Source organism: Pelophylax lessonae (genome assembly GCF_965119305.1).
Source record: "Pelophylax lessonae genome assembly, chromosome: 1".
In the NCBI taxonomy this organism is placed as follows: Eukaryota; Metazoa; Chordata; class Amphibia; order Anura; family Ranidae; genus Pelophylax; species Pelophylax lessonae.
In genome coordinates this window covers 859,122,298-859,140,980 of record NC_138768.1, presented here as the reverse complement: position 1 = coordinate 859,140,980, position 18,683 = coordinate 859,122,298, and the positions used below count along the sequence as shown (strand labels likewise).

The following is an 18,683-nucleotide window of genomic DNA, read 5'->3' as shown; positions in this document are numbered from 1 at the left end:
ATAATAGTCCACAACAACTAAAAGATGGTGTCCAGATGGAATGTCGCACAGATCAATGGCTAAATCTTCCCATGGTCCCTCAGGTAGAACAGTGTGAGTTACTGGTTCTGGTTTAGGTTTGCTGCCCACCAACTGACATGCTCGACATGAAGAAACCAAACGTTCCACATCCTTGTCAATTCCTGGCCACCAGACTTTCTCACGTAATCTTTGTTTGGTGCGTACAATGCCTTGATGGCCCTCATGGGCTAAATGTAATGTACGTTTCCGTAAGTCTTTAGGCATCACAATACGATTGCCACGTAGAACTAGTTGTCCTGCAATACTCGGCTCTTGTTTGATTCTGTGATAGCTTGGGTCACAATCCACCCAAACCCCTTGTCTTACACATTTTCTCAACCGAGCGATTTCCGGATCCACAGATGACAATTCTTCAACCTCCCGCGGTGTCAATGCCTGAGGCATGGCGTTAGTAGCCACAAAACGAATGTACTCTTCTGCCAGGTTATGAACAGGTGCAGAAGACTGAGGCAATCTGGAAAGTGCATCTGCCGCATTAGTCGTTCCAGGTCTGTACCGCACTGTAAAGCGATATGGTAACAATCTGAGAACCCATCTCTCAATTCTGACGGATGGTTTTGAGCGTGGCGAATATATCACTTCCAGAGGCTTGTGGTCTGTGATGATTTCAAAATCAAGGCCGTAGAGATAGGTGTGAAACCTTTCACATCCCCAAACAACAGTCAAAGCTTCTTTCTCGGTCTGAGAATAACGTCTCTCTACATCAGTGAGGGATCTGCTTGCATACTGAATAGGCCTGTAATCGCCTGTGCATTGTCTCTGAACCAAGATGGCGCCTAACCCCACAGGGCTAGCATCGACAATAACTTGGGTGTGTGCAGTAGGATTGAAATAAGCCAAAGTTGTGGCGCAAGTCAGCCGTCTCTTAAGTTCATCAAATGCACCTTGTTCCAAAAAGCCCCACTTCCAAGGGACTGCTTTGCGAGTCAACACTCTCAAAGGTTCACTGACAGTCGCCATATCTGGAATAAACTTGGCACAGTAATTCACTAGCCCAAGAAAACTGCGTACTTCTGCAGGGTTTTCAGGATTTCTGGCATCAGACACAGCTTTAATTTTACAGTCCTCCGGACCAATGCCCCTGTCAGACAGCACATGGCCCATAAAAGTCATTTTATTCATTTGAAATGTGCACTTCTTCTCATTTAATGTTAACCCTTTCTCCTTCAAGCGATTTAGCACTGCACGGAGACGTTCATCGTGCTCCTGTGTGTTTGTTCCCCACACAATTATATCATCAGAAATGTTATGCGTGCCTTCACAACCATGTAGCACTTGCTGAATCACATGTTGATAGGCCTCCGGTGTGGACAATACGCCAAACATCAACCTCTTGTATCTAAAAAGACCTTTATGGCTTGCAAATGTAGTGATGACTCTAGATGCTGGGGTCAATTCAATCTGATGATAACCCCATTTCAAATCCAGTTTACTGAAGACACTTGCCCCATTCATTGCATGTAGAACATCTTCAATAGTGGGAATTGGATGTCTCTCTCTCTGCACAGCTTGGTTAGCACATCTCATGTCCACACAAATCCGAATATCTGTGCCCTTTGGTACAACAACTAACGGCGATACCCACGGAGTGGGCCCTTCCACAGGTTCAATAATGTCAAGGTCTAGCAACTCTGCCAGTTTGTGCTCAACAGGTGATCTCAGGCTATAAGGAAGTCTGCGTACTGGCTGTGCAATAGGCTTTACATGTGGATCAATGTGAAGCTCCAACTGAAAATCCTTTAATTTTCCAAACCCAGAGAAGCAATCTTTAAATTCCTCTTTCAATGCAGAAATAGCAGGAGACACCATATTCACTCTTGCGCTGCCTACATCACGGCCAATCTGCAACACCCCTAGTGCCATTGCGGTTTGACGACCAAGCAGAGGCGACCCTGTGCCATCTACAACATAGAATTCAGTCTGCAATGGAGGACCAGTCTCATGTGTTTGAACAGAGGTATAAAATTTGCCTTTAAGTTGCAGTGGTGTACTGGAGCCATAAGTATAAATCTGTTTAGTGGTGTTACACAATTTAAGGTGATTTTCTCTGCCATTAAGACTGTGCCAAGAAGCCAAGTCCATAACATTGCATGTAGCTCCAGAGTCAATCAACACTGACACATCTGTATTTCCAATCTTAATGGTTAATGTCCCGGCTTGCAGAGAACACAGGGAGAATATACATTCACAGTCAGGAGCACTCTCTTTATCCTCAGCTATAACATTTACTTGTGCAGATTGTCCTTTGGTTTTGTTATCTCTGGTTGTACTTCTACACACAGCTGCAAAATGACCTGTCTTTCCACAAGCATAGCACATTTTATTCTGTACCACAGTGCAGTCCTGACTTGTGTGTCCCGCCCTGCCACATTTATTGCAGGTGATATGTAAAGTCCTCTCTTTCCTACTCCAGATATTCCTATTATTATAGGTAGGTTTGGAGACTGTATTGACAGATGCAGTGTTCTTGGTTTCAATATGCAGAGCCTGGAGCTCAGACAGTTCAATGGCTCTTGCAATCTCCTGCAGACTAGTAAGTGTGAGACTAGGTTCTCTCAATAATCTCCTCCTGAGGTGCACAGATGTGCATTTCTCTATGACCTGATCTCTGATTATCTCCTCAGTTACAGTCCCAAAATCACAAGACTTTGCCAGATATTTCAGCCTAGTCACATAACTGTCTGTGGTTTCTCCCAGTTCTTGCACAGCCTGTCTAAACTTATATCTTTCATAGGGAATATTTTTCTTTGGCTCAAAGTACTCACTCAGTCTATTCATGGCTGTCTCATAGTCTGAATCTTCCCCTGTTGCTCCCAGGGTTTCAAAAATGTCCTGAACTTGAGGTCCAGCTAGATGCAGCAGCATGGCTCTCTTCTGAACAGGTGCAGTCACTCCTGTGGCTATAACATAGAGCTGAAATCCCTTCTTCCACTTGTCCCAGCACTGTGAGAGACTAGTGTGGTCTCCAGACACATCAAACGGTCCGATAGCCGGTAAATCCAGAAAGCTAGCCATCCTCGTCACCAAAATGTAGTGTATTAACACAGACCAGGCTGTACCGGTTGCTTCTTTATTCACTGCACATCAGCATGCAACTAACTTCAGCCACACCCAGCTCCCAGACATATACATAATTGTAACATTTTGCAGACAGCAACTTAACCCGTTGCTTACCATACTACACTGCTGACCCAGAATTACAGAAACCTGAATGCTGTATCTGATGGAACATCCAGCATTGCAGTGGCAAGCAGGACTCTCAAGCCTGCTTCTGTCTGTTTGCATCCACTTCTCTGGCACCATTCAGGAGTAGGGTTGAGCGGACACCTAGATGTCCGTGTTCGACGGGTTCGGCCGAACTTTAAAAAAAAGTCCGGGTCCGTGTCCCGGACTTTTACCGAACTTTTCCCGGACACCGAACCCCATTGAAGTCAATGGGGACCCGAACTTTAAGGCACTAAAATGGCTCTAAAACACCAAAGGAAAGGGCTAGAGTGCTGCAAATGGCAGCAAAACGTAATTAAGAGCATGGCAAGTGCTCTGCAAACAAATGTGGATAGGGAAATAACTTAAAACAACAAAAAAAAAACAGAAAAATAAAACAATGTTCTTCTTCATCTCTGAAGGACGAGGCCCATATGGAGTAGGAGGGAGGTTGAGGTGGTGGTGGATGTGGCGGTGACATCGGCGTGCGCACAGGGTGTGCTGGGTGTGCCTGGGCACACCCTAATCACCTAGGGCACATAGCATTGCCAGTGAGGAGATGGGAAAGATCTCCCTCGGACCTGCTCTGCTCTATTTCTCTTTGCCTACAGGTACATGGCCCCGATACATTACTCTCCCTGCTGGCAAACACATGCATGTGTATTTCAACTTTGGGGTGCACACCTTAATGCAATAGGCTGCGCACACCTATGGGCGGTGTAGGTGGAAGCGGCGGTGGAGGAGGACCAGGGCCGGATTAAGAGCATCATGGGCTTGGTGCTGAGGATTTTGAAGGGCCTTAAGGGCCGTGCCTTGCCATGCACCCAGAGGAGGAAGGGTGCAGCCATGCATGCCTAATTCAACATGGGATGCTGTCTCTGAAGCCCATAAACACATTCATGCATCGGCAACTGTCCCTCCTTGTCCGGCCTTCGCGCTGTGTGGGGAGGTTCTGAGGGTGCTGCCTGGGGAAGCGAGCATAGAAGCCAGACTTCTGTGTTTACAAGTGACAGAAGAGCGGTAACAGTGAATATGGCCAACCCGGGGCCTATATAAAAGGTAGGGGCCTGGAGCTGCAGCTCCAAAAGCCCCTACGTTAATCTGGCCCTGAGGATGAGGACGAGGTAGCCAACACTGCTTCTTTTCACAAATTTTAAATGAGGGTACACCCCAAAAGAGTGAGAAAGAGCAAAAATGGAACAATGGGTGGGTAAGGTCGGTATCCATTGCTATTCTGCATAAGGTACGGAAAAGTCCCGTGGGATCCATGCCTGGTTCATTTTAATGAACGTGAGCTTGTCCACATTGTCTCTGGACAGGCGGCTGCGCTTGTCTGTTATAACGCCCCCAGCCGTGCTAAATACCCGTTCAGATAATACACTGGCTGCAGGGCACGCCAGCACCTCCAAGGCGTAAAGGGCAAGCTCAGGCCATGTGCCCAATTTGGAGACCCAGAAGTTGAAGGGGGCAGACCCCTCATTCACTACATGTAGGCGTGTGCACACATACTGCTCCACCATGTTGGTAAAATGCTGCCTCCTGCTAAGACGTTCCATCTGAGCTGCTGGTGCTGCTGTTTGTTGTGGCGTGCTGACAAAGCTTTTCCACATTTCGGCCATGCTAACCCTGCCTTCTGAGGTGCTGGCGGTGCCCTGGTTGCGTTGGCGACCTCCTCCTCCTCCTCCTCCTCCTCCTCTGCCTTGTGCTTCCACTGCGGCCCCGCTGTCAGATGGGAATTCCAGCAGCATGGCGTCTACCAGCGTGCGCTTGTACTCGCGCATCTTGCGATCGCGCTCCAGTGAGTGAATTAAGGATGGTACGTTGTCCTTGTAACGGGGATCCAGCAGCGTGGCCACCCAGTAATCAGCACAAGTTAGAATGTGGGCAACTCGGCGGTCGTTGTGGAGACACTGCAGCATGTAATCGCTCATGTGTGCCAGGCTGCCCAGAGGCAACGAAAGGCTGTCCTCTGTGGGAGGTGTATCGTCCGTGTCCTCTGTATCCCCCCAGCCACGCACCAGTGATGGCCATGAGCTGGCCTGGGTGCCACCCTGCTGTGAACATGGTTCCATCTCCTCCTCCAGCTCCTCCTCCTCCTCATTCTCCTCATCCTCCAGAACTGTGCCCCTGCTGGACAATTGTGTCCCTGGCGTTTGTGTGTGCAGGAACCCACCCTCGGAGCCCCTTGCGAATGACTGCCCTGAAAGCCTTGGAAATGTTACCTCTTCATCCTCCTCCTCCTCCTCATCCTGTGCCACATCCTCTTCCATCATCGCCCGAATTGTTTTTTCAAGGAGGCATAGAAGTGGGATAGTTAAGCTGAGAACGGCATCATTGCCACTGGCCATGTTGGTGGAGTACTCAAAACAGCGCAACAAGGCACACAGGTCTCGCATGGAGGCCCAGTTATTGGTGGTGAAGTGGTGCTGTTCCGCAGAGCGACTCACGCGTGCGTGCTGCAGCTGAAACTCCACTATGGCCTGCTGCTGCTCGCACAGTCTTTCCAGCATGTGCAAGGTGGAGTTCCACCTTGTGGGCACGTCACATATGAGGCGGTGAGCGGGAAGGCCGAAGTTACGCTGCAGCGCTGCCAGGCGAGCAGCAGCAGGGTGAGAACGCCGAAAGTGCGCACAAACGGCCCGCACTTTCTGCAGCAGCTCTGACATATCGGGGTAGTTTTTAAGGAACCTCTGCACCACCAAATTCAGCACATGCGCCAGGCAAGGGATGTGCGTCAAACCGGCTAGGCCCAGAGCTGCTATGAGATTTCGCCCGTTATCGCACACCACCAGGCCGGGCTTGAGGCTCGCTGGCAGCAACCACTCATTTGTCTGCTGCTCCATGCTCCTCCACAACTCCTGCGCGGTGTGTGGTTTGTCCCCCAAACAGGCAAGTTGTAAAACTGCCTGCTGTCGTTTACCCCTGGCCGTGCTGAAGTTGGTGGTGAAGGTGTTACGCTGTCCGGATGAGGAGGCGGTAGAGGATGAGGAAGCGGAGTAGGAGGAGTTAGGAACAGGAGGCAAACTGAAGCGCCCTGCAATCCTCGTTGGTGGAAGGACATGCGCCAAATTGCTATCCGCCTCAGGCCCATCCGCCACTGCATTTACCCAGTGTGCCGTTAGGGAGATATAACGCCCCTGACCGTGCTTACTGGTCCACGTATCGGTAGTTAGGTGGACCTTGGCACAGATGGCGTTGCGCAGTGCACACCTGATTTTTTTCCCCCACTTGGTTGTGCAGGGAAGGGATGGCTTGCCTGGAAAAGTAGTGGCGGCTGGGCACGACGTACTGTGGGACAGCCACCGACATAAGGTTTTTAAAACTGTGCGTCTCCACCAGACGGAATGACAGCATTTCAAAGGCCAATAATTTTGAAATGCTGGCATTCAGGGCCAGGGATCACGGGTGGGTAGGGTGGTACTTCCTCTTCCTCTCAAGTGTTTGGGAGATGGAAAGCTGAACGCTTCCACGGGACATTGTGGAGATGGTTGTTGGTGACCCAGGTGGTGGTGTTGCTGACAGATCGTCTGTTTGCGGGGTGGCAGGTGCCGGTATCACTACAGATGTGGCTGGAGCGGCCGAGACTGCAGCAGAAGAGGAAGCAGGATGAGCCAGAGACGTTTCTTGGTTTTGAAGGTGTGTACTCCACTGCAGCTCGTGCTTTGCACTTAGATGCCTGATCATGCAGGTTGTGCTCAGGTTGAGAAGGTTTATGCCTCGCTTCAAGCTCTGATTGCACAGGGTGCAAACCACTCGTGTCCTGTCATCAGCACATTTTCTAAAGAACTTCCACGCTAGAGAACTCCTTTGAGCTGACTTTGGTGTGCTCGTTCCCTTGCTGCGTTGGGCAGTAGCGGGCGTAGTGTCTAGGGCACGGCCGCTCCGCTTCTGCACCCTGCTCCCTCTTCTGCTGTGCTGGTGGCTCTGTGCGACCACCGCCTCTTCCTCCAAACTACTCAGGTCACCTGCATGACGTTCATTCCATGTGGGGTCGAGGACCTCATCGTCCTCCACATCATCTTCCACCCAGTCTTCACCCCTGCCCTCCTTGTCGGTCTCCACAATGCTGAACGCCGCAGCAGTTGGCACCTGCGTTTCGTCATCATCGGAGACGTGCTGCGATGATCCTTGCATGTACTCATCTTGAGAAATAAATGGTTGGGCATCGCTGCACTCAATCTCTTCCACTTCTGGGGCAGGGCTAGGTGGATGGCCCTGGGAAACCCTGCTGACAGAGTCATCAAAAAGAAGAAGAGACTGCTGTATGGCTTGGGGCTCAGACTGCTTGCCTGATTTGCAAGGGGGTGAGGTGAAAGACGGTTGGACATCGGCTGCAGGTGCCAACTGTGACCTTTCTGCAGTAGACTGGGTGGGAGACAATGTGAAGGAACTGGAGGCACTGTCAGCAGCAAACCAATCTACTATCGCCTCCACTTGTTCTGGCCTCATCACTTCTAGGGGCGTATGATGCCCTACCAAATACTGATGCAGGTTCTGTCGCCTACTCACACTTGAGGAAGGTGTTTCACTTGTGCGTGTAGCTGGCACAGATCGACCACGTCCTCTCCTTGCAACAGGAGCTCTACCAGCAGCACCACGACCCAGGCCACGGCCCTTATTTGACGGTCTCCTCATATTTTTGTAATTTAAGATCTTGCCCTAGAAAGGTTTTTATTGAATAGCGGAATAGGAAATATGATCCAAAAAAGTGTATGTATCTCGCACGTACAAAACCACACTAGGCCCCAATTACTATTGTTTCTACCCCTAAAAGGATGGATGAGGAGTAGGAGGAGTATGGAACAGGCAGCACCCTCACATCTTCAGAAGTATGAGATGAACCCCAAAAACTTGGAAAGGTGGATCTCACACGTACCGACACAGACTATCACGCAATTTAATTGATCCCCAAAGGATTTAATTGAATAGCGGAATAGAAAATATGATCAAAAAGAAAGTGTATGTATCTCACACGTACACCACCACACTAGGCCCCAATTACTATTTGTACCCCTAAAAGGATGGTTGAGCAGTAGGAGCAGGAGTATGGAACAGGCAGCACCCTCAAATCTTCCGAAGTATGAGATGAACCCCAAAAACTTGGAAAGGTGGATCACACACGTACCGACACAGACTATCACGCAATTTAATTGATCCCCAAAGGATTTAATTGAATAGCGGAATAGAAAATATGATCAAAAAGAAAGTGTATGTATCTCACACGTACACCACCACACTAGGCCCCAATTACTATTGTTAGTACCCCTAAAAGGATGGTTGAGCAGTAGGAGCAGGAGTATGGAACAGGCAGCACCCTCAAATCTTCCGAAGTATGAGATGAACCCCAAAAACTTGGAAAGGTGGATCTCACACGTACCGACACAGACTATCACGCAATTTAATTGATCCCCAAAGGATTAAATTGAATAGCGGAATAGAAAATATGATCAAAAAGAAAGTGTATGTATCTCACACGTACACCACCACACTAGGCCCCAATTACTATTGTTTGTACCCCTAAAAGGATGGTTGAGCAGTAGGAGGAGGAGTATGGAACAGGCAGCACCCTCAAATCTTCCGAAGTATGAGATGAACCCCAAAAACTTGGAAAGGTGGATCTCACACGTACCGACACAGACTATCATGCAATTTAATTGCTCCCCAAAGGTTTTAATTGAATAGCGGAATAAAAAATATGATCAAAAAGAAAGTGTATGTATCTCGCACGTACACCACCACACTAGGCCCCAATTACTATTGTTTGTACCCCTAAAAGGATGGTTGAGCAGTAAGAGGAGGAGTATGGAACAGGCAGCACCCTCAAATCTTCAGAAGTATGAGATGAACCCCAAAAACTTGGAAAGGTGGATCTCACACGTACCGACACAGACTATCACGCAATTTAATTGATCCCCAAAGGTTTTATTTGAATAGCGGAATAGGAAATATGATCAAAAAGAAAGTGTATGTATCTCACACGTACACCACCACACTAGGCCCCAATTACTATTGTTTGCACCCCTAAAAGGATGGTTGAGCAGTAGGAGGAGGAGTATGGAACAGGCAGCACCCTCAAATCTTCAGAAGTATGAGATGAACCCCAAAAACTTGGAAAGGTGGATCTCACACGTACCGACACAGACTATCACGCAATTTAATTGATCCCCAAAGGTTTTAATTGAATAGCGGAATAGAAAATATGATCAAAAAGAAAGTGTATGTATCTCGCACGTACACCACCACACTAGGCCCCAATTACTATTGTTTGTACCCCTAAAAGGATGGTTGAGCAGTAGGAGGAGGAGTATGGAACAGGCAGCACCCTCAAATCTTCAGAAGTATGAGATGAACCCCAAAAACTTGGAAAGGTGGATCTCACACGTACCGACACAGACTATCACGCAATTTAATTGATCCCCAAAGGATTTAATTGAATAGCGGAATAGAAAATATGATCAAAAAGAAAGTGTATGTATCTCACACGTACACCACCACACTAGGCCCCAATTACTATTGTTTGTACCCCTAAAAGGATGGTTGAGCAGTAGGAGGAGGAGTATGGAACAGGCAGCACCCTCAAATCTTCAGAAGTATGAGATGAACCCCAAAAACTTGGAAAGGTGGATCTCACACGTACCGACACAGACTATCACGCAATTTAATTGATCCCCAAAGGATTTAATTGAATAGCGGAATAGAAAATATGATCAAAAAGAAAGTGTATGTATCTCACACGTACACCACCACACTAGGCCCCAATTACTATTGTTTGTACCCCTAAAAGGATGGTTGAGCAGTAGGAGGAGGAGTATGGAACAGGCAGCACCCTCAAATGTTCAGAAGTATGAGATTGTGTTCACTGTACCCCACAAAGATTGTGTTCACTGCACCCCACAAAGATTGTGTTCACTGCACCTCAAAAAGGATTTTGTTCACTGCACCCCACAAAGATTGTGTTCACTGCACCCTAAAAGGATTTTGTTCACTGCACCCCAAAAAGATTGTGTTCACTGTACCCCCCAAAGATTGTGTTCACTGCACCCCACAAAGATACTGTTCCCTGTACCCCACAAAGATTGTGTTCACTGCACCCCACAAAGGATTTTGTTCACTGCACCCCAAAAAGATTGTGTTCACTGCACCCCAAAAAGGATTTTGTTCACTGCACCCCAAAAAGGATTTTGTTCACTGCACCCGAAAAAGATTGTGTTCACTGCACCCCACAAAGATTTTGTTCACTGCACCCCAAAAAGATTGTGTTCACTGCACCCCAAAAAGGATGTTGTTCACTGCACCCCAAAAAGGATTGTGTTCACTGCACCCCACAAAGATTGTGTTCACTGCACCCCACAAAGGATTTTGTTCACTGCACCCCAAAAAGATTGTTCACTGTACCCCCCAAAGATTGTGTTCACTGCACCCCACAAAGGATTTTGTTCACTGCACCCCAAAAAGATTGTGTTCACTGTACCCCCCAAAGATTGTGTTCACTGCACCCCACAAAGATTCTGTTCACTGTACCCCACAAAGATTGTGTTCACTGCACCCCACAAAGGATTTTGTTCACTGCACCCCAAAAAGATTGTGTTCACTGCACCCCAAAAAGGATTTTGTTCACTGCACCCCAAAAAGGATGTTGTTCACTGCACCCCAAAAAGATTGTGTTCACTGCACCCCACAAAGATTCTGTTCCCTGTACCCCACAAAGATTGTGTTCACTGCACCCCACAAAGGATTTTGTTCACTGCACCCCAAAAAGGATGTTGTTCACTGCACCCCAAAAAGGATTTTGTTCACTGCACCCCAAAAAGATTGTGTTCACTGCACCCCACAAAGATTGTGTTCACTGCACCCCACAAAGGATTTTGTTCACTGCACCCCAAAAATATTGTGTTTACTGTACCCCCCAAAGATTGTGTTCACTGCACCCCACAAAGGATTTTGTTCACTGCACCCCAAAAAGATTGTGTTCACTGTACCCCCCAAAGATTGTGTTCACTGCACCCCACAAAGATTCTGTTCACTGTACCCCACAAAGATTGTGTTCACTGCACCCCACAAAGGATTTTGTTCACTGCACCCCAAAAAGATTGTGTTCACTGCACCCCAAAAAGATTGTGTTCACTGCACCCCAAAAAGGATGTTGTTCACTGCACCCCAAAAAGGATTTTGTTCACTGCACCCCAAAAAGATTATGTTCACTGCACCCCACAAAGGATTTTGTTCACTGCACCCCAAAAAGATTGTGTTCACTGCACCCCAAAAAGGATTTTGTTCACTGCACCCCAAAAAGGATGTTGTTCACTGCACCCCAAAAAGGATTTTGTTCACTCCACCCCAAAAAGATTGTGTTCACTGCACCCCACAAAGATTGTGTTCACTGCACCCCAAAAAGATTTTGTTCACTGCACCCCAAAAAGGACGTTGTTCACTGCACCCCAAAAAGATTGTGTTCACTGCAGCTCACACACAGAAAAATGGATGTGGATCACTGACACCTGCCTATCTCCTATCCCACACCACACAGCAATATCGATTGTAGTTTGTAGAACACAGTTTCCCTAAAATTCAGCAGCAGCAGCCTCTCCCTAACAGGATTGAGAAGAGATCGTAGATCAGGATTGAGTGCAGAGTCACCCCACCCCCCACACAGCAATATCGATTGTAGTTTGTAGAAGACACTGACCCTATAATTCAGCAGACTCTATCCCTAAAATGCCTACAACTCGCCCTGCCTAAACACTCCGACCTGTCCCTCAATTCTATCCGGACACAAATGGTTTTTTCCTGCCTGTCTTTCCCTAATCAGCAGCCAGCACATTGATGTGTGCTCTGTCCCTGATCTAAGCAGCATAATGAAGACGCTGCGGCTGCCTCGAACTTATAAAGACTTGGTCACATGCTTCAGACGGCCAATCACAGCTACTGAGACATTTGCAGGCATGGCTGGGATGGCTTAAGGCACACCAGTTAAACGATTGTTGATTGGCTGTTGAAAGCCCGCCATGAAAAGAGCGCCAAAGCATGCAAAACCCGGAAATAAAACGACCGAACACGGATTTTTACCCGAACATACAGTAAAGTGTCCGTGTTCGGGTACAAAAAATCCAATTATTCGGTACGAACACGAATAATACAGTCCGTGTTCGCTCAACACTATTCAGGAGATAAAGGTGGGAACTGGGGGAGGGGTGGAATTTGCATATGAATGCCGTGCTATTTATATATAAATATTGATGTAAACATGGGAATGTCATGCTATTTACACATGAATACTTTCCTATTTTTTTTTTTATGAATCAAACTGTAGCAGCACTGGGCAGAAATAGTGAAGGGCTCAGGGACAGGAGGAAAATTACAGGAAGCTGCACTGTGTCTCTCCTTCCAGCAGCTAAAAGCTGGCAGGAGAAGAAGCTGCCCTTCAGCTGCTGGAAGGAGAGACACAGTGCAGCGTCCTGTAATTTTACTTCCATCCTGCTACACCATTCCCCTATGTACCCCCCTTTCACTGGCCCTGAGCAGAGTATCTAATAAGTGGGGAGGGCAATTTCTGAGACCATAAACAGCAGCAGGCTGCAGGTGAGACCAGCCTATTGGAATCTTACCGGGCTCTGGCGTCCATTGTCGATGTGACTTCATCTAACCCGGCAGCACCGCCTTGTCTTGACCATGCCCATCCCAGATACATCATCCCCTGGCCCCAGAGCCATGTGGGAGATGTAGTTCTATGGGAGGAGGAGTGCAGTGTGGAGGAAATATACTTCGTATAGGATGTCCGATCAGTGTGCGCTCTTCTTCCTCGCGTGCCCACAGAGTGGGCTCTGCGTGCCAGCTGTGGCACGCGTGCCATAGGTTCGCCACCACTGAGTTAGAGGGAAGAATGTCTGAGGGACATTCTTGCTTCAGCCAACACATACGTAACTCTATTAGGCTTCTTTTATCAAGGCCTAATAGAGTAACGGTCTCATACAACCTGTATTGCCTCACATCACCCAGTTAGATTTACCTATTTATGTTCCAACTGTGAGTTACCAGTGCGCATTTAAATCAAATTGATTACACCATTGAGGCACCACTAATTCATAGGTTCCCAGAACGCTTGATAAATATAGGTGACAGGTTCTTTGCAAAGGGGTAACTATATTGGTGTCAGGTCAATTTTATTTAAATTCTTGGTATGTTTATATGTTTAATAAACTGATTTGTATTCTTTTTTTATTATATATATATATATATATAATTTTTTTTATGTTTGTGTGTGATTTTCAGCTTGGGGTAATTTTTTACCAGCTGTTTATTTTTCAACAAAGCAAAAAAAAAAAAAAAAAACCTAGAAAAAAATAAAGAATGGAGCTTAGAGCACCACCTGTTGGAGGAAGTTAACAAAGCAAAATATGCATTTGCAATAGTTCATATCGCCTAAAAAAAAAAAAAAGAAATTAGACTCTTAATAGCCAGCATTTATTATATCTGCAGAGAGATTTACAATTCCTTAGCTTGATTGCCATTTTCCATGGGGTTACACATGTTACAAGTTTGGGTACCAAACAAAGAACTGCACTTACATATTGTACATTAACCACTTGCCGTACAAGTACATATACTGCGGCGGTCAGCCCCTCACAGGCAAAGTGACGTATAGGTACGTCACTAGCCTGTGAGGCTCTGGGGAGGCGCGCTCCCGCGCGGTCACGGACCCCCCCCCCGCGCGTGTGACTGGCGGACCCGATGTAAACAAGCCGCCTGTCATTCTCCCCTGTGTAGGAATGGTGATCATACGGTTCTACTATGTAGGACCATTGATCACTGTTCCTACACCTCAAGCCATAGCCAATCACAGTTAGAATCACACTCCTAGGGACACACACAACCCCTCCCTCTCAAAAAAAAAGTTAACCCCTTCACTGCCAGTGTAATTTTACAGTAACAGTGCATATGTATAGCACTGATTACTGTAGAAATGTCACTGGTAACCCCAAAAGTGTCAAAAATGTCAGTCAAGGGTCCGATCTGTCCGCCCCAATGTCGCAGTACCGAAAAAAAAAAATCGCAGATCGCCGCCATTACGCGTTAAAAAAAAAAAAACAACAAAAATGACAAAAATCTTTCCCTTTGTTAGTAAACGCGATAACTTTTGCGCAAACCAATCAAAATACGCTTTTTGCGATTTATTTTTATTTTTTTACCAAACATATGTAGCATAAAACAAATTGGCCGAAAATGTTAAAAAAATTTTGATTTTTACTTTTTTTTTTGGGGGGAATTTCATATAAAAAAATGTGAAAAATATTGTTATTTTTGCAAAATTGTCGCTCTTTTTTTTGTTTATAGCGCATGATCAAAAAATCGCACAGGTGATCAAATACCACCAAAAGAAAGCTCTGTTTGTGGGAAAAAAAAGACGTCAAATTCGTTTAGGTACAGCGTCGCACGACCGCACAATTGTCCGTTAAAGTCACGCAGTGCCGAATCGCAAAATACCCCCTGGTCAGGAAGGGGGTAAAATCTTCCGGGGCTTAAGTGGTTAAACAGTTTTCTAATCTGAAACCTAGAAAGTTTACCATACTAGATAAGGCATGCAGTTTCCAAAATAAATCAGTGAATAACTGTATACTTATGGTGAGCAGTACAGATAAAAAAAGAACACCTAAAGCAGAACTAAACTCTCTCAAACAACGATTACTATTTTTAATCCTTATGCTACTAGCATTAGTAAGTCTATAGGAAGGTATAATTTATCTACTTGGTAAATTAAAGATTGGGGTGCACCCGCGCTACGGAAAGCAACACAAATACCGAACCAATAATGTGTTTAAAAATTGTGGGGATCAGATGGTTATGCTGCCTCCAACTTACCGCAAGGGTAAAAAATGTGGGGGGTCAGGAGGTGTTGGTATGGGGCGCTACCACCTTGTACAGCAAATCACTTTGTTGAGTGTGATCCCAAATAAAAGTGCACAGTGCTTACTTGTTGGCAAATAATGTGCAAATGGAATATTAAAGTGCTACGTGCTTACCAAAATAAATGTGCAACTTGGTGCAAACACAAGAAATGGTATTTTCACCGTAGTGCCGAGTGGATTGTACCATCTATGTGTCACTCATCGGATGTTAACAACCATTGGTTAGTGACAAGTGCAAAAAGTGCTATTGTGCAAATAAGTGAATAGACAATATAAACTTTTTATTGTGGCCTCCTATTGCAGAGGAAACTAACATCCGTGATGAGTTTTATAAAACAATAAATTCAATATAAAGTTAAAATAAATAGCGCCTGTTTGCGCGTGCTGAGAGTGAGGAGTGCTAATACCGCTGGTAAAGCACTTACCAATAACCTCTCCCTTTTCACTTGGTTTACTGTTTCTCCCTCCTCCTGATGCCTGCAAGAGCTTTAGTACTGGTTGTTCCACAGATATCGTGGCGCGTGCATCTAGGGAGTCAGTATGCAAAAGACCAAGAGAGCTTCCATTGCGTAGTATAATACAACATTGAGGGAAAAATAGTAGCGACTCACTGTTTAGGAAGTTCACCGTCAGCTTGTTAGTGGATCTCCAGCGTGCGGCCGGAGTTTTTTATCTTTAATTTTAATTTTATGTTTAATGCAAGCGGATTTACCCACACGGCACATCTCTCAGCACTTTATGGCACGTTTTTATGTTTTCACCAACCACTGTCACTTTTAAGTTCATGAGATGTATGCATTCTAACATATGGGGACCGCTGCTAAAGGAAGTTCACATGATGTAAACAAACCCCGTATCCGGTATGTGTTGACCAGATAACAAAACATTCAGAGGTACCAAGATGCCTGCCGGTATGACTCGCGTGAGGGTGCCAAGATGGCGGAGGTACCTACAATGGTTGCTAGGATACGGAGGTCTATTTAAACTCCGGGAGTACGTAGCCTAGTACCGCCCCAGATGACATCACAGTGACGAAACGCGTAGAGCGGCAAGCAGCGTCATACGTCACTTCTGGTTAGGTGGCTCTGGCCGGTGGAATGCGGAAGCACCGCGCGGCCGCACGCTGGAGATCCACTAACAAGCTGACGGTGAACTTCCTAAACAGTGAGTCGCTACTATTTTTCCCTCAATGTTGTATTATACTACGCAATGGAAGCTCTCTTGGTCTTTTGTATACTGACTCCCTAGATGCACGCCCCACGATATCTGTGGAACAACTAGTACTAAAGCTCTTGCAGGCATCAGGAGGAGGGAGAAACAGTAAACCAAGTGAAAAGGGAGAGGTTATTGGTAAGTGCTTTACCAGCGGTATTAGCACTCCTCACTCTCAGCACGGGCAAACAGGCGCTATTTATTTTCACTTTATATTGCATTTATTGTTTTATAAAACTCATCACGGATGTTAGTTTCCTCTGCAATAGGAGGCCACAATAAAAAGTTTATATTGTCTATTCACTTATTTGCACAATAGCACTTTTTGCACTTGTCACTAACCAATGGTTGTTAACATCCGATGAGTGACACATAGATGGTACAATCCACTCGGCACTACGGTGAAAATACCATTTCTTGTGTTTGCACCAAGTTGCACATTTATTTTGGTAAGCACATAGCACTTTAATATTCCATTTGCACATTTTTAGCCAACAAGTAATTTATCTACTTGTTTAACTTTTTTTTTTTTAAATGTTTGCCTTGCTTCTTGGTTTCTGTCCTAGGCTAAAAAAAAAAAGAAGTCATATATTCCAGGAGTCTTCATGGACATTTCTTTTTCTTTTCTGTGGAGGAGGAGGGAGGAGGAGTTTTCTCAGCTAAGCACACCCTCCTGCCTGATTTTTTGTGCCTGGGCAGGCAGATTCCAGGAAGTGAATGCTACATAAATCATTTGCAATTACTCAAGATGGCCACAGCTAGAAATTCGGGGGGGGGGGGGGGGCAGAGGAATTCAAAGTGATTTCTCGAAAAATAAAGCATGGAGACATGAATGCATGAGTGAGTTTGTTTTCAACAGTAAAAATGAATAAATAGCGTTTTCAGTTTGTGGTGCTCAGATACAGTTTATTTCCCCTTTATAATTATATAAAAAATGATATGACTTTACATTTTACTCATTGTCTTCCCCTTATTTTTTTCTAAGGTCTCTGTTCAATAATTGGTGTGTCTGTCTTTGCCAATATGTTGGTGACTGACTTCTGGATGCCCACATCAAGCATGTTCACAGGTATAGCCATCAGTGGCATGGGAGGAATGGGAGGCATGCAGATTTTCCGGACAAGGTATGCCTATTTAAAATCTATGTATTGTAAGATTGTAAGAAAGGATTGCTGCCTGTAATAATGACCACACCAATTCTCTATAAACATAAGCATATGCATTTTCTAACACATATTTTTGTACACTTTCAACAGATACAGTTTTGGTTCTGCTTTATTCGTTGGATGGGTTGCTGGTGGTATTACATTGATTGGTGGTGTCATGATGTGCATTGCATGCAGAGGTCTAATGCCTGAAAAGACTACGTAAGTCACCCTAAACAATACACAAAATAAATTTCCTACCACAATCTGTCCGACTATCTCCAACTCTATACACTTTTGGGTGATCCCTGAAAACTTTTATTTTCAGGATAACCTATCCTGCCTCCACCTACCCTGTTTCCCTGAAAATAAGCCCTACCCCGAAAATAAGACCTAGCATTATTTTCGGGAATGGCTGCAATATAAGCCCTACCCGAATATAAGCCCTAGTTAAAGTTGTTGTAAAAACATGTAATCTATTTTGTAAAAAGGTTATATCAGTGATGACGAACCTTGGCACCCCAGATGTTTTGGAACTACATTTCCCATGATGCTCATGAACTCGCAAGTGTAGTTGAGCATCATGGGAAATGTAGTTCCAAAACATCTGGGGTGCCAAAGGTTAGTCATCCCTGAGTTATATAATGTACAGTGTGTCTCCTTTTGTAACTTTATTGTGGCAAATACCTTATTTACCGCACTGCTGGGCGCTCACGTGACCCTTCTGAGATCTTCTCCTCTCCTCCCGGCTGAGGTCAGCTGCCTCTCCCTCTTCAGTGCTTGGAGCGGGGAAGAAGAGCTCCGGCGGGTCACGTGAGCACCCAGCAGCGCTGAAAATAAGGTATTTGCCACAATAAAGTTACAAAAGGAGACACACGGCACATTATATTACAAAACCGATTACATAATTTTACAATACGTTAACCAAGGTTTATTTTTGGGATTACAGAATGTCATAATGCTGACTCCTGAGCTGATAGGGGGAGAGCGGGAGAGAAGACAGGGGACACAGGAACTTTTTTAAAAACATTTTATTGTTTTATTCCAGGTTTTTTAGAACATAGAAAGAGATAAATAAATAAGACCTCCCCTGAAAATTAACCCTAGTGTGTGTTTTGTAGCCAAAATTTTTATAAGA

The 18,683-nt window shown here is 45.7% G+C and overlaps 1 pseudogene across 1 annotated transcript in view; it reads left to right on the top strand.

The window, feature by feature from the left end:
* Positions 1-18,683, top strand: part of LOC309559395 (claudin-18-like) — a 50,081-nt pseudogene that overhangs the window by 30,256 nt on the left and 1,142 nt on the right. Inside the window, exons 3-4 of the transcript in view lie at positions 17,386-17,524; positions 17,657-17,767. The product of the transcript in view is annotated as a claudin-18-like (transcript). The remainder of the gene's footprint in view (positions 1-17,385; positions 17,525-17,656; positions 17,768-18,683) is intronic.